General features: G+C 41.5%; 1 protein-coding gene across 10 annotated transcripts in view; it reads right to left on the bottom strand.

Annotated features, from left to right (window-relative positions):
* Positions 1-15,473, bottom strand: part of RHBDD1 (rhomboid domain containing 1) — a 118,198-nt gene extending 102,725 nt beyond the window's left edge. For 4 of the 10 annotated variants that reach the window (XR_008619192.1, XR_008619195.1, XM_028482300.2 and 1 more), the window contains exon 1: positions 14,116-15,473. The gene's annotated coding sequence lies outside the window, so the exon portion shown is untranslated. Of the gene's footprint in view, positions 1-5,731; positions 6,473-9,448; positions 9,536-11,979; positions 12,153-12,872; positions 13,288-14,115 lie in introns of those variants that run through there. The other 6 variants (XM_007126981.4, XM_024124549.3, XM_028482276.2 and 3 more) reach the window with 5 other exon arrangements.
* Positions 15,474-16,799: the final 1,326 nt, after the last annotated feature.

The following is a 16,799-nucleotide window of genomic DNA, read 5'->3' as shown; positions in this document are numbered from 1 at the left end:
TATTTATATACCTTTCCCAATAATAACTAATATTTATACAATTATTTATAGTTTACAAACTGGTTAAGTATACTTGCTTCATTTCACTTAATTCTCACAATCTGGTGAAGACAAAGTTAGTTCCATGTTACCTACTAGCTGGTCTACCCAGCACTTACCAAAAAAATCACTTTACTGTCCTTTTAGCCATTCTGAAGCCTGCTCTGTAGAGCTGTCCAGATAAGAAGGAGCTCAGTGAAGACTTGAGACTTTCTGGGGATGTTAAATTTCTCTGTCCAAGGTGCTAAGTAAGTGTGGCTATCTCCACAGATGGCCAGTCCCATGGGGCTCTCTCACCACCAGAGGTCACCAAAGTGAATTTCACATGCATCCCACAGCTTTTATTTTAAGTTTGACCATTCCAAACATAACTGCCCAATTTAATGGAAATCCTTTCAGCAATTTTGGTGTGAAACCATGAGAGAGAGAGAGAAATTCCATTTCCTTTGGATATAAAGAGCCCAAGATGACAATGCTCTTCAACTGGACTCTCAGGACGCAAATCCAGCTCTTCGCACCAGACGGTGCTGCTTCTCTAGCAAGCCCTTCAACCTTCTGCCTCTCACAAATGCAAGCCTTGCTGCTACTCTCTATACCTTTGAGAGGCCTCCATGGCCCTGCCTGTCCATCACTCAAGAAGCAAACATCCACACTTCCACAGCATATAACAAATTCCTTGATTGTCTATAAGGGTTAAATAAAAATCTTTTGAAATTCTAGGCTGTGATCTAGAGGCAGACCAGGAAATAGTTCAAACTTCTGCTTCGCAGCCAATCCTTTTTAACTCAGTAGAAACCCTTAAACAAGATGTCAGCTACTTTCTTTCACATAAGTGCTTCTTGGTGGGTAAACTCAAGTTTAAGAGAATTTTTTTTAAGTACTAAAAAAAAGACTGAAACAATGTTTCATTTTTAGTTCAACTTCTACTTATATGGTGTAAAATTTAATTAGAACTATTTTAAGTCATAACATGAGGAAAAAAGTGATTAAAAGGGTGATGATTTCAACACTTTTCATTTAGAAAGACTTCCTTTTATGAAAAATAAGATCTTACCAAAGAGATAAGGTAGAGCCACACATTTTAAGTTAGGTGTTGCTTTTGGCAATAATGAGAGCCACTAAAATGCATGCATTATCAAGTCAGTTATCTCTATGGGAGACAGGCTTAATCTCACTGGGAACTCTGGGAGCTAGCCTAGATATGCCTCAGTATTAACTGCCAAAGGGCTAGGGGTCTGCCTTAACTCCCTGTCACCTGTGACTTGCCACAGCAGGAAAAGTGGGCATCAGGGGGTCAGAGAAAACACTCAGGTGGAGAACTGCAGGGGCTGGAGGCTGGGAGTCCATCAGAGCACACTAAGGGCACGGGGGTGTGGGCAGGGTCCCGACAGCACTGCCAGCATCACGCCGTGACCCGAGACACACTCCCTCCTGGTCCTCCCAACCCGTTCAATTTCTCCCTAACCTTCAAAGCCCAGCTCCTGACTTGCATCCTTAATGTCGGGTTCCCTGACCACGTCACTGCTCCCCAACCTCCACAATGCCTTCCACATGTACTGTCCACCAGTGCCAACAGGGTGTCACCAGAGGCCTTTTATCATCTCTACCAAACTGTGTTTTCCGGGTACCTTGGGGTTTGAGAGCACATACTCTGGAGCCTAAACTGGTCCCAATGACTGGCTTTAGCGTTAAGAGCTGTGTGAACTTGTGCAAGTCACTTAACCTAAGCCTCAGTTTCCTGCTGTGAAAATGGAATAGTAATAAGAGTTAAATCTGATCCTAGAATTCTTCTAAGGATTAAATGACTTAAAACACCAAGTGAGGGGCTTCCCTGGCGGCGCACTGGTTAAGAATCAACCTGCCAATGTAGGGGACAAGGGTTCGAGCCCTGGTCTGGGAAGATCCCACATGTCATGGAGCAACGAAGCCCGTGCGCCACAACTACTGAGCCTGTGCTCTAGAGCCTGCCAGCCACAACTACTGAAGCCCGCGTGCCTAGAGCCCGTGCTCTGCAACAAGAGAAGCCCCGGCAATGAGAAGTCCATGCACCACAACAAAGAGTAGCCCCTACTCGCTGCAACTAGAGAAAGCCCACACGCAGCAACGAAGACCCAACACAGCCAAAAAATAAATAAATAAATTTTGAAAAAAACAAACAAAAAACACCAAGTGCTTAGAATAATGCCAAGCACACAGTAAACACATGAAATCTCAGCTATTGTTTTAATGAAACAGAAATACCCATTTGCTACTGATTTAAAGTTTTCCTCAATACAAGTGAAATAAAAAAGTCAAATCATTGGCTAAAGTTACACACTTATATAGTACTAGTTCATCTTTGGTAGTACTGTTCTCAAACTTTACACGTGTGGCATTACCTGACAAAGTTAATTCATATACTGGGACCCACAAAATGAAGGCCATCCCAGTGGTCCAGCCCATGTCACAAGTCTAACCCTAAGTCAGCCTGCCTTTATGCCAACTGCCTCACTGTCCAGGAAACCTAATGCCAATCACCATCCTCCAGCTCAGCTTACCCTGGAAAGGAGGACCTGCTGGCCTCAAAAGGAAACCTCCCCACCCCCTAGCCAACCACACCGTTTTTTTCGTTGCCTTTTCTAACATTCTATAAAACTCACTCTGGCCCAAAATCCCCTGGGAAGAATGCTCCACTGCTTGTGAGGTGCTCTACTCCCCCAATCTATAGACTGCTTTCCTTTGAATAAAGGATATCAAACTCATTACTAAATCGTTTTAGTTTTGTCATCTGGCATATCCCATTCAATCCTCTGAAATGTATGAGGCAGGTATTATTTCCTCATTTTACAGATTTGTAGGGATTTTAACCAAGATAAACTGGCTCCAGAGTCCTTGTTCTTAAAATGAAGTTGTGAGTCAGGTCTGTCTGCAGAAAAGCTGAGTTTTCAACTCTCAAGACAGCCTACGTTCATACTCCAGCAGTTCGTCAAAACTACTGTTAAAGTGGTCCAACGAGTTACTGCCGTCAGTGGTTCAGTTGCAGCTAAGCTGATTGTAGGGTAGCAGAATGTGCAACACCAAATATGCCCCTTGGCAGAAGGATTATCTTGAGCTGAATGCAATTAAGAAAAAGCAGATAGGGCTTCCCTGGTGGCGCAGTGGTTGAGAGTCCGCCTGCCGATGCAGGGGACGCGGGTTCGTGCCCCGGTCCGGGAAGATCCCACGTGCCGCGGAGCGGCTGGGCCTGTGAGCCATGGCGGCTGAGCCTGCGCGTCCGGAGACTGTGCTCCGCAACGGGAGAGGCCACGGCGGTGAGAGGCCCGAGTACCGCCAAAAAAAAAAAAAAAAAGAAAGAAAAAGCAGATACAACTAAAGCTCTCTGCTTCCCCCCATCTGCTTAAAAGCAGGACATGAATTTGTGAAGGTGTTCCCCCCTCCCCCTACCAGGTATGACAAAAGTTAATCACCAGACACAACCTTACAACTGGCTCCAAAAAAATCTACACAATAAACTTTACTAACTAGCCCTAATCTTCCATTAGTTCCCCCACCCATTTGCCTTCCTACCATTTGCTTCCCTAGACACTCAAAGTCCTTTTCCTTTGCCTGTCACTTCTCTAAAAATGTCTTGTTCAGGCTTCCCTGGTGGCGCAGTGGTTAAGAATCTGCCTGCCAATGCAGGGGACATGGGTTCAAGCCATGGTCCAGGAATGTCCCGCATGCCGTGGAGCAGCTCAGCCCATGCGCCACAACTACTGAGCCTGCGCTCTAGAGCCCGTGCTCTAGAGCCCGCAAGCCACAACTACTGAGCCTGTGTGCCACAACTGCTGAAGCCCACACGCCTAGAGCCTGTGCTCTGAAACAAGAGAAGCCACCACAATGAGAAGCCCAAGCACTGCAACGAAGAGCAGCCCCCGCTCACCACAACTAGAGAAAGCCTGCGCGCAGCAACAAAGACCCAACACAGCCAAAAAAAAAAAAAAAAAGTATTGTTCTTTTGTTAAGATGCTATATAAGCCCAAGTTCTAACCATCTCTTTGAGTTACTCATCACTGGGCACTGCCACTGTGTGCACAATCTTGGGCTGTGATTCCCAAAACGAGCCTGTATCTCCAGACGTAGGCGTGATAGTTTGCCCTGTGACCTCAATTCTCTGATGGATCTAAGAGAAGTCACTGATTTTCAGTTTGTTCAGGGTTCTTCTTGTTGTGAGGACAGGGGTGATGACCTCCAAGCTCTTTACACGTCAGAGGTGAAAGAGGAAGTCACTCTTACGGTCTTTTAATAAGAGATATGACACTTCAACCACCGGAAGAATTAGGAAAGACATTATTTGAGCAAAAAGAATTGTCTTTCCTAAAAAAGTGCAGTTGGTGACTTCCATTAAACACACCAAAATGTATATGCATTTTGAAATATTTCAAATGTAGAAAAATCTCAGAACATAAAATTTTTACTCTACCAAATGTAATTGTTTCTTGACACAACTTAACTTGTAAATCTATATTTAAGAGAGTAGTACAAAGTAATGTTCAAATACCCAGCTTCTTTTGGTAACTGTTATCACAGTCATAGCTTAAAAAACAACAAAAAAAATCTGTTTTTAAAATCAAATTAAAAATGAAAAAAGTAACAATAATCTAAACGTCACTTTTCTCATTTGGGGATATACTCTACACAAATAGAGAAGCTGAGGAACAAAAGCCCCTGTGCCTTCTCTGACTGTTTCCCACCAGGACCAGGCATCTGCCTGGCAAGAACTCTGGAAAGAAAGGGATGGGGCGGGGAGATGGGAAGTGTGCCCTGCTTGGCATGCTTTCACCCCCAGGCCCTATCCTGCAAAGTAAGGTTTAATCTGAGAAGGAAGTCACAGAGAGGCAAAAACATCTTTTCTACCTTTTAAGAATTACTGGTATAAAGGAACACTTTCCCAACTTTTAGCCCTGTGTTTTGCCAAATCTCCAAATGCTGCATGGTCAGATCACGTCACTTTGTCTTTGACGAATGACTTTTGCAGAAACGCACCTTCATATTATTCGAGGTCTTGACATAGGTCTCACTCACCCAAGGGACTGCCACAGAATAATCATTTTCACATTGCTGTAAAACACTGTTCCGACTTACTGTTCCTTGTGCAAAATCCCATCAGTGGTAGAAAAACTTAATGTCACCTAATAAACACGTATGCTTTCTTCTGCTGAGACCTACGCAGCCATTTGGTTGCTAATTTTTCCCCCTTTACTACTAACTTCTGTCTTAAGTCATTTCTAGAACCAACACTACCTGGAAATAGGCAAATAATACACAAATATGTGCCAATATAAAAAATGTTAATTCAATTCAGAGAATACCTCAGAGAAGCTTCCTCACCTGCACCAGACTTTGAAAGAAAGTAATTAAAAGGAGGAAACGTATTTTAAAGAGAGGAAATAGCATGCATGTGCTGCTAGCACAGAGACAGGAAATATGTGAAATATGCTTAGGGAAGTTTAAGTTCATTAGGCCCATCAGTTCTGCTATAGTGCTTGTTTTGAAACAAGCAAATTTATACAAATGCAATCAATATATATCAAGGAACAATTTGAGCAACAATGCAAATTTTGCATCTGATTGTGCACAATTTCATCAGCAACAAGCCCTAGGTGAAGGCAGGAAACTGCACCCAGCTAAAGTAAGCTGCATAGAAATTCACCAGATGTACACATTTGCTCACCTCAAACATCTACCAGCTACCTCAGTTCGCTGAGTATTTTATGAGTTACACCCATCCAAATCTGCAATTATGACTTGACATCCAATCCAGATAACCCTTCTTCCACCACTTGACAATACTTCACAAGCTGCAATCCTTTTGACAATCGCTTCTGAAAGCAAAGTTCAGGACTGTTTGAAGGTAAAGTGCCATATTTCTTATGTACTTCTGCATATTTAACAGGTGTAAAATCGTGCTGCCATTTTATTAGGTTCCTATCTTTTTTTTATAATGTGCCACTGACAACGTTTTTGAGTGTTTTGCTCCTAACACCCTCTGCACCATAAGTTCTATGGTTTTTATTGCGTGATTTCGCGTAGTATGGTGGTTTTAGGAATGCCTCTGTCACTTCCGGCAGAGCTGACTCTTCCTCTAGTCTAAAGCATGTGGGAGGCAGGACAGCCTGCACCAGGGACTGCTGCTCATTAGCCATTGTTACCCCACATCCACTCTGTTTTATTCCTACCATCCCATTCTTTAACCAAAATCACCCAAGTTAGAGGCTCTCATCACTCAAATATTTAAACACCACATTCTCTGAACTTTCTTGGGTAAATTAGAATAAAAGGGAAAAATTCTCTTTCAACCTAGCAAATATGCCCACCATTTTTCCCTTTATGTCTTCTCTACCAAAAGTTGTTTTACCTTCCTTCACGTGGAATTTAAAACCAAGGTTCACTTAATTTTGGCATTTGTTTACTTGACTGTATGTCCTAAATGTGCCAAGGTTTCGTGTCTGATTATAGTTATTCAAGGACACAAACAACATCTGTGTTTGGCCAGATGCTTTTAGCAAGAGATATCAGTACAATATTCAGTTCGAGTGTAACAATTTCAGCAAAGAAGGGAAGAGTGAAGTAAGAACCCAAGATCAGATGCTCTGACAACCCATGAAACTCAATAAACCAACTGCATTTACATGCATTGTGCATGTTTCACTTCTAGAGAGCATACAAGGTCAAACCGCTGTCAGTTACAATAAGCTTCCAAACTTCTGGTCAATTACCTGGTTAATAACAAAAGACAAGGCTATGACATCATTACAGTTATAATTAATTTACACAGATCAGCCTCCTGTTAATCAAATACACCTTTAAAAGCATTTAATTATTTTTCACCTAGAAAGCAACACTTAGCTTTGTTAAATGAAAAGCAACCTGGCTGAATTCAACATGAGAGGCTGTCAGTCTGCTCTAAGACATAAAGGACAAAAGGCTTCACAGGGCACACTGTTGCAATATAGGAGCTATTGCCCTACTCACAGCAAACAGAAGCACAAGATGATGGATAACACAACACATTTGAACAGTTTCCAAACATAAAGAAGTTGTCAGGGAACTTGGGGTAAACAGACAGATTCTGGAAAAAGAAACATCACAGTGCTTTTTGTCAAAATGATACACAGGGCTAGCAATATTAACTTTTGCAGTAGAGGACAGTAATTAAGGTCATGGACTTTGGTAAGAGCTCCACAATACGCCAGCCATGTGACCTTAGGAAAGTTATTTAACTACTGGTTCCTCACCTGTACAAGGAGATAATGCAGCCATATTTGGTGTTGTGAGGATTAAATGAGATTATATATATAAAATCATAAATTGGGAAATGATACTGTTTTTAATGCATATCAACACATAAATTAAAATAAGGCTTAAGATTAAAAATTTTAAATAGCTTTAAAGTGTCTTTATAACTTAGTAACCAATTAGCATTTTTCTGGGCTATGATCCTACATTTTTAAACTGCATCATGTGATTCAATTATACATACGTTAAAAAAAAAAAACAACAGTATGATGGGGTGTGTGGAAGGCACATGAAAATAGAAACGATTTTTTTAACTGAGATAAATTTTGTAATAAAATCTCAAATCAAGAGTTTTTGTCAACATTATCTTTAAATTACCATTACATTTGAGAATTTAATGAGCCTCCATTTTAGGATTAAAAAAAACTCTGTATGTCAGATGGCAAAATTTTCTATTTTTCCCTCCTTTTTAAAGGGTTATAGTCTTAACAGAAATAATTAGATTATCTTTATACATGAAAAATGAAATACTGTATTTTGTATATAATCTTGACTTTTGCTCCACAGTGAGGTGAATTAGTGCCAACTCCAATTCTGATCCATCACCGCTTATGATTTCCAATATCAATCATAAGCTGGTTCCTTCTCTCACGGACTACAAGTTTTAGTTTAATGAGGGCTCATTAAAGTTCTTGGACTGACAGCCCTGCAGACGTCGGTCCTGAAACCAGGAGGCGCACAGGGAGCAGCAATGCCAGCATCCCACCATCACTCCCTTCAAGAAGATTTAAGTAATTCTGTTCTCAGGTTCGCTCCACACCAGATTTCTTTGTCTACCTAAAGTCAATGAAAAAGTGACAGCCATAAACCCATTTAAATTAACCCATGTAAGGAATGTTAGTGAACTATTTATGTAACTGAAATCCTCCCGACACAACAACTAGCCAAGAGGGGAGAAGCATGCCAGACTTCAGAGATGTTCACGTTCCACAAGCACACAGGACGTCCACTAATTACCAGGTGGTGGGGACAGCTTGGGGTTTGTTTTCTTTCTTTTTCTCTGTCCAGCATTAACACCTCATTCTTTCAGTAACAGGTAAGAGATGCCTCTCACCCCCATTGGATATGGTCCTGGGGGGGACCAGAAATCCAGGATGCCTTTCCTACACTGATTCAAGGGTAACAGCGACCAAGACTGGAATAATAACTCTCTTCCTGGAATCTAACACTTTTGCAGAGACACTAAGACCAACAACTTCTGGATCTGATACTCAGAACATTAACTTAAAGAATTTTCCAGATCTATCAGAGTCTACCCAAGCCTCAAGAGCTCATCTAGCTGCAGTCCTGTGGTCTGGTTTTTCTGTAGATTTTCTGAGCTTATCCATATACTTCCAATAAACCTCTTGTTCTTGAATAAGTTATCTGGATAACTTAGTTAACTTAATTTCTGTTGTTTGTAGTCAAAGAACCCTACACAGATACTAGGGAATTTGCCAAGGGCTGGCAGCAGATCCTAGTTTATTTCAAGCATCATCAACTCTCATTTTTCAGAGTACATACAACACTCTAGCTAAGAGAATCAAAACGCGGAGGGTATACAAACAGCATCTCAAAGGTCTGCCACAGGCTGAACATCTAGAAAGCAAAAAGTTCCCTTATTAATACAAAATTAACATTCCTTGGAAAGAGAAAGAGGAAGCCCTGAATACTTCCGTGTGAAGGAACTTCTACTACATGGGCAGCGTGCACAATATTTATTCCTACATCTGTTCAAACTCAGCATCACAACTGACTCATTAAAATACACATCGCTGAAAATTTCTGGTATCTGTAATATAAAAAAAATAGCAAAATTTCTTTAACAGTGTTGCCCAAGGGACTTTCCTCAAGGGAAAAAATTCCAAAATTAGAAGTGGCTGCCAACACACACACACACACACACACACACACACACCCTTACATATTATTTATATAAAACTGAAGTCATTGTAATATGTATCTAAATTTCATTCATACTATCCTGATATTGTGACTTTGGATTAAAAATGCATAAGCAAGTGAACACTGTGGAGAAACGGCTGTTGGTATAATGACAACATTCCTGGATCTGAAGCTAGATATGGGGTCAAGTCTGGATGCCATCGCTTACTAGCACGTGGCCTTGGGCAAATCACATAATCAATCCTGCTGAGCTTCGGTTTCCTTATCCATGGATGATGAAAACTCCACTTACTTCCTGGAGTCATCGGGAAGAAGAAATGAAATAGCATATTATGTGAAAGCACACAGCACATCCCCAAAGTTTGTTTTCCATTCTCCCTTCCTCTCCATAAACTAATGAGCCTTTTGCCCCCATGGAACTAGACTTTATTGCTTTATAATTATGATGCTCATGTAACAATGCCCAAGAAATGAGATGGTAAATAATACCAACATGCAAACCTTAATGTACACATTGTTAGATGGCTACCAGCTAGATCCCAAAGGGCTCTTGCACACTATCTATTGCTTCTCAGAAATTTGATACATTTTCTCTTCTGAATGCAGCCAGAATTATCCACGGGCTTTGAAATATCACCATCATGATGTTGCACTGAGCAGCTGGTTGACTGAAAGTGACTCCCCCTCCCCCATGCTCCAGCTGTCACCAGGAAACCCTCCTCAATGTGTGAAAAAGGACAATGTGATATTACTACTATCGCTATTAAAAACAATCTAACAAATACTTAGCATTTGAAATTGTTTTTCTTATGAAAGCTCACTATTAACTAAAAATTAACTCTTTAAGAAAAACCCTTTACCATATAAATGCAAACCAGCTGCTTTCATACAACAAAATACTAAAGGACAGTAAACACAAGTAATATATTTCCATTGACTCCTTGTTTCTTTTTCCTTGAGTCATTTGTAATGCTAAACAACAGCCAGTTAAAACATTAAAGTTTTAACCGTGGTAACAGCTGTTACAGCTAAGAGGGATTTAAAAAAAAAAAAACTTAGATGATTTCTCAAAAAATGTGCATAGATTCCTCCCTATTTTTATATAATATGGGTCGGATTGAAGGCTGGATTTTTTTTTTTTTTTAAATAATCTCTCACTTCTCTACATGAGAAACTATACATACGTCTGACCTTGCTGATAACCCTGGGAGTTGTCTTCAGAACAAGTTTGTGGATCCCACTCAGGAATTCTCAACACCCTGACTTGTTAGGTCATCTCCTGAGGATTTCTACCCCACAAATGAAGGGTTTTACACCCTGTCACACGGACTCCTTGAAGTGTCACTGCAGGAGGCTCAGGATGAAGACCAGCAGGCAGGGCCTATGCCCTTCAACCCCTCTTCCCTTAAAACCTCTCAGCTCCTGAGCTTTACAGGTAAGATGCTGCTAAAGAGGGTCCCCTGCTAAAAAAATGAGGCCCCCTGCTTAGATGACTAGAGCTACAGCATAAAAGGCAATCTATCTTTCTAGCCCTTCAATCCCTCTTCCCTTAAAACCTCTCAGCTCCTGAACTTTACAGGTAAGATGCTGCTAAAGAGGGTCCCCTGCTAAAAAAATCTGAGGCCCCCTGCTTAGATGACTAGAGCTACAGCATAAAAGGCAATCTATCTTTCTAAGGCATTTCTATCTTTGTAATGGTTTTTTAAAAGAATTTTTACATACACATGCATTTACCTAATTTTACTTAAATGTAGATTATTTGTCCCTACCTCCATATTATAATACATTGCCAAGTAAACGAAATTATGACCTAGTATGACACCTTTCAAGTAGTTTCCATGCTCACATGTTCATACGCATTATATACAGAAATACATGAGATTTTTTTGATCATTTTTTAAAAGGGAACATAAAACTCTTCATTTTCCTATCATTAAGCATCCATATTGAAAAATAATGATTTCAGAGCTATAATAGCATTTTCTTACTCTTTGGTGCATGTCTTCAGCGAAGTCTCACCTCCTGTAACAAAGTGCCCCCTTCTGTGGCTGACTGTCCCCATTAACTAACTGTAAATACTTAAACAGTAATCACCCGCTGACCTTGACGTTCCAGTAAACACTCAAAACAATTTATGAATGTTGCTCTGTTATGGTGATAGAACTGAAAATGGTATCTTTCTACCAGGTTTAGAGTTTTAACTTTCTCCAAAGTGTGTGCTTTCTCTCATTCACAATACTGTGAAAGCTCTTCAGCATTTTGCTTAAAAAAAGCAGCGCAGTCAACTATTTAATAAAATTACCTCATTTATAAAAATATTATGAGGAAATGAATGAGATCAAGCTAGGTTTGAGGTAATAACTACCTTTTCTCCCCTGTCTAACATGTACCAGTTACTGAGCCTCTCTGTGTAACAGACATGCTTTCCACTTGATTTCATTTTATTCACTGTCCTGAGGTAGTCACACACCACAAGTCCTACTCTATAGGAGAGGAAATTCAGGCTGGGAGGATGTTAACTTGTCTACTGGACACACTCAGTATGTAGCAGAGGTAGGGTTCAAAGCAGGGTCTGCCTGACCCAAAACCACCGCTAAAGATCAGCCTGACACAGAGAACAAGAAAAATGGGGCCTTTGAAAAGTGAATACTTCATAATGGGACAGTGTTAATTTAGCATTAACAAAATTATTTATAGCGGCTGATATCCAAACTGACTCATAGTTATCTGAAAACTCACCCACAATACCCAGGAGCCACGGTGTGGCCTCGGGAGCACTGGACTCTAATCAAAGTGACCTGTTGTTTCAGCCATGGTGCTACAGACTCTTCTCAACATCACAATGAGTCTAGGCTTTGGGTCAGCTGCTTCAAATCCCGAATATTTCTCTTTATCCCCCCAACACTGACTCCCTGAAAAGGGGAAGGAAAAAGCTGTAACTCTGCAGCTGACATTCTGTAAAAACAGCAGATGGAGGGCACATCTAACTTAATTCCTGTGATGCTTCCAGAAAACAGAGATAAGTGGATATGATGAGAACTTCTTTGCTATCGTGGAGCTGTATGACACATGGGGAAAAAAGGACAGAAACATCTTCAGTCTTGTCTCTCGTTTCCAAGTCACTGCTCTATAATACTTCTCAACTCTAAGGCTAAGGCTGATCTCTGATCAGTTATCCACTCTACTTTCTTTACCAAATTCTGGGTCAAAAGAAGATACAATGAAGCTGAAAAAACCAAAAGCCCAAAGAATTAAAAACTGCTCTTTAACACAATTACTAATGCGGTTCTTAAAAATACTACAGCATTGGTTTATTAACTGAATATCCTACATTCGACAGCCTCAATCGTACACAATATGAGAATCCATAAAAATAAACTGCCCTCTAAGCAGCAGAAGAGGCACAATATTTGTGCACTACAACTCACATCAAAATCAAGGAAGAATCCTTTCAGCACAATCTATGTACTTATTTTAGACAGTTCTAACAAGTTCCTTAATAACATCTCATCTTTGAGTGTTTTCCACCTGTATTAAACTCTTTTCCTGCATTTTTACACTGAATACTTTCAGCCCTATGAAGTAACCTTTAACTAACTTGTCCCAGCTCCTACACCTAAGAAAGGCTTCACCTGGATTCAAATTCCATTCTGTGACTTCACAATGGCTGTTCTTTATCACCATGGACAGTAATTCTCAAGCTTTAGCACACAGGTGCCTTGGGATCAATTCGAAGTCCTATTAAAATAGATTTCTGATTCACTAAATCTGGGGTAAGACTCCTAAATTTGCATTTCCAACAAGTTCCCCGCTGACATTGATGCTGGTAGTCCTGGAACAATTTGGGAACCCAATGCACTGCCTTCTTCTAAGATTATTTGCTTTCCCAAGCCCTGCCACACCAGCAGCAAATCAGAAGTTTTTAGATTTAAAGGTTATTAGAACAGCAAAAAGTGGCATATAAATGTGAGACAGAAGACAGATTTTTAAGGAGCAATTCCAAAGGAAAAAAAAAAAAAAAGAACAAAGTCCAGCTGTCACTGCAAAGGGACCAACCCATCTCGATGACTCAATCATGACTATGCAATAATTTATTTTGACAGTAACACTGAGTTTATGCTCGATTTGGAAAATCATATAAGCATGTGATCCGTTTTTGAAAAAGTTTTTAAGGGCTGGGCAGAAAAGGATTAAATACACTTAGTGTATTTCCTGTCCCGTTCGTTATTAGGAGAAATACCACTACTTAGATTAGGATTAGGATTGTGTTTCCCACACACTTGTTCTGAAAAACAGAGTTACTCTTCCAAGAGAAACTGAAACTGCAAGCTGTCGCTGATGCAACGTCCCTTTAAGCCAACACCCCCGCGCACCCCAGAGCCAACGCCATCCACCCAGGGCCTGGGCACGTCGTTCCCTGTACGATCGGCCTCAAGCAGAGACGGGAGTGAAGATGAAGGGACCCCCGCTAGACTCGCTCCGGGAAACTCCCTCCCCGTTCTCGGACCTGTTGAGAGCTCCCACAAAGCGGAGGCTGCGCCTCCAACCCCTCCCCCGCCCGGCCCCAAGGAAGCCCACGGCCCGACCCCCGCTAGACTCGCTCCGGGAAACTCCCTCCCCGTTCTCGGACCTGTTGAGAGCTCCCACAAAGCGGAGGCTGCGCCTCCAACCCCTCCCCCGCCCGGCCCCAAGGAAGCCCACGGCCTCCCGCAGCCCCCACAGCCTCCCGCAGCCCCCACAGCCTCCCGCCGCCCCCGCCGCCGCCGCCGCCGCCGCCGCCGCCGCCGCCGCCAGCGCCAGCGGCCCTGAGAACACGCGAAAAAGGCGGCGCACAACTGACGACGGGAGCGGCGGCGAACAGATGCGGAAACTCACGCTCTATACGACCCGCCTGCGTCCCCACGTCTTCGCGACCACGTGCGTCATCACGCACGGGCGCCCGCTCCCGGACGCTCCAGGTCCCAGCGGCCTGAGGGGCGGGGAGAGAGCGTGGTTGATTTCGCGACGCAGCTCCCACGGCCCCCGGGTGGGGGTAGGGGGGAGGGTCGTAAAGCGGTGCGGACGGGCAGCGGCGCATGCTCAGTTGCGCGCGTCCGCGCTCTTTTTTCCCCGCGGGCTGGCCTCTAGGACCGCGTGCGGTGGCGGTGGCTTGGAGGAGGCTCGACGGGGAAAGGACCGCGGCCGAGCGCGGTGTGGAGGGCTTGTACTTTCTACTCGTCCTCCAATCTCCGAGTGACACGTAGATAATAATATTCCTTCCGCCATAAGTAACTATTGGCTTCCCACCACGGGTAAAGCAAGCGAAAAGCCTGGCCTACATTCGAGGGACCGGACGCGGGATGGAGATGTGGCGATTGGGCCGCGTGGCGACTGAGAAACTGCCCTCCTGGGCCCCAGCTCTGCCGCAGGCTCAGGACCCGCTGCGTGGAGGAGTCACATACTACCTGTGAAGTGGGTGGCGGAAGAGACAGAAATCTTCATGAGTTATCAGACGGCTGGAGAGCGGCCCATCACCTATCTCAGGGCGGAACCCGTGGTTACAAAGCAGGCCAGCAAAACAAGGTCGTGGGTGTACATTTCACAGCCCAAAGTCTCAGTCTGAGGCTGCATTTCTATGTCTGTCCATTTAAGGCTTTAAGTGTTAAGTATTTCTGTTAACGTATCATTTGATGCAATTTTAATTATGGGTCTGTTACCGCTCTGGAACAGGTTTTATGTTGGGTTGTAGGAGTCAGGTTAAGTTAAATGCTGTATTTCATGCAATATGAGAAAACTATCTTATTTGGTACGGAATTTTCTAATAACGAGAGGGAAGATGCGTCTTTTCCAAGGGCGAAACCAAGTGCAGGTGGTTTTATGCTGCTCTGTATTGGAAGTTGTGGCAGCTGTGTTTAGATAGTCTACTTAAACAAAAACTGCCTAAATCAGAAGAGTTTTGACTATCTTTTGTTATTGTGTATTGCAAGAATTCTTCATGGAAATGTTTATTTTGGAGTTTGGAATTTAAATGAAGATTTGGCTCACGTGCAGGGTATATAACAGACGTTCAAGTGATAAAGAAGAATCTTAGCAATTTGCAACTATGTTCCTTGAGCCTTACAAGTTATCCCTTTCTTCTAAAAACAATACGCTGATCAGAAAGTTTGGCTGACAATGAGAAACTGCATTTCTGGAAATAGAAATTCAGCTGAAGGGTGGAGGTGAATTGCCAATAGAACTATTTTGTATATTTCCCTAGAAAAAATAAAAGTAATTTCTCAAAAAGAAGGGATTCCCTTTTATCCTGATCCATGATATTATGCATCAGTTTAATTAATGCTAATCCTTATCTTCCATTCTCCAACACCATTTACATCTTTCTATAATTGCATCATTTTTCTTGTCCTTATATGAATATATGAAATACAGATGTGCTTTTAAGGGAGCCACAAATCAAGAAGTGTCAATACAGTAATCTCATAAAAATGTCTTTATATATGGGGATTAAGAGTATACTTAGGCAATTTTATTCAATTTCAGACATTATCAGTGAAAACTTTTATAGCCATTTAAGAGGAAAGAAAAAGTCTAGGTTTTAAAAAATGACCTTTTTTGTCCTATATGATTCATTGATTAGACAAGAATTTTTTAAGCCTATTGAAATCAACATGTATCATACTCAATCCCCATTTAAATTGACAAACAGATCACTTGGATAATAATTGTATATCTTAAACATTAACATATGTGGCAATCAGCAAGATCCTTTTACTGAGGCAAGGCTTCAAAATACCAAACAAATCAATGCCTGAAGAAGTCCTTTAACACAAAAGTTATGCAATTATTAAATTACCTTGTAAGATAATGATTCCTAAAAGCTCAAAAGTACTCTTGTATCTTTATTGTGAGAAAAAAACAGGATTATGCACATGATGTATGATATTTGAGACCTGTGTAATGGTCTGGACAATTTTCTATTTTTATCAAAGTTTTGCAGGAGAACAAAAATACCTGAGATTAAGCCATCTGATTTAGATGAGTGTTCCTAAAATGTGATTCTTGAGTACAGAGGAGTTGTGGTAAAAAATCTTTGTACATTTTATAAATCTAGGATTGGAACTGGCAGAAAGGCAGGTGAGTATCATTCGCAGCTTTCAAAACCTGGACTGAAGGTGGGAAAACATGAGTCAACAACACCATGAGCAAATAACACAATTGGATTATTATTTTAAAGAGGAGCTTGTTTGGTATCTAATTCCTTGTAATGGAGCAAGTATTTATTATACCCAACACTGTACAGAAAGATGTTTGAAACTCATCAAAGAATTTATGCTTTATTGTTACAAAAAAGCTTGCAAATTAATACAAGAACAACTATAAAAGTACAAAGTTGCATTATGTATTATGATGATGAAAAGACTAATAGTACTTAACAGGGATAGACCATGCAAATGGCAAACGTAAGAGATTTGCAGTGGAAATAATGATGTCAGACAAAATGGACTTTAAGACATATATTTCTAGAAACAGACATTTTGTAGTAAAAAGGTCAATACATCAAGAAGCTATAATAATTAGAA

This window comes from Physeter macrocephalus, chromosome 2 (assembly GCF_002837175.3).
Source record: "Physeter macrocephalus isolate SW-GA chromosome 2, ASM283717v5, whole genome shotgun sequence".
Lineage (NCBI taxonomy): Eukaryota > Metazoa > Chordata > Mammalia > Artiodactyla > Physeteridae > Physeter > Physeter macrocephalus.
This window is presented reverse-complemented; position numbering and strand designations above follow the sequence as displayed.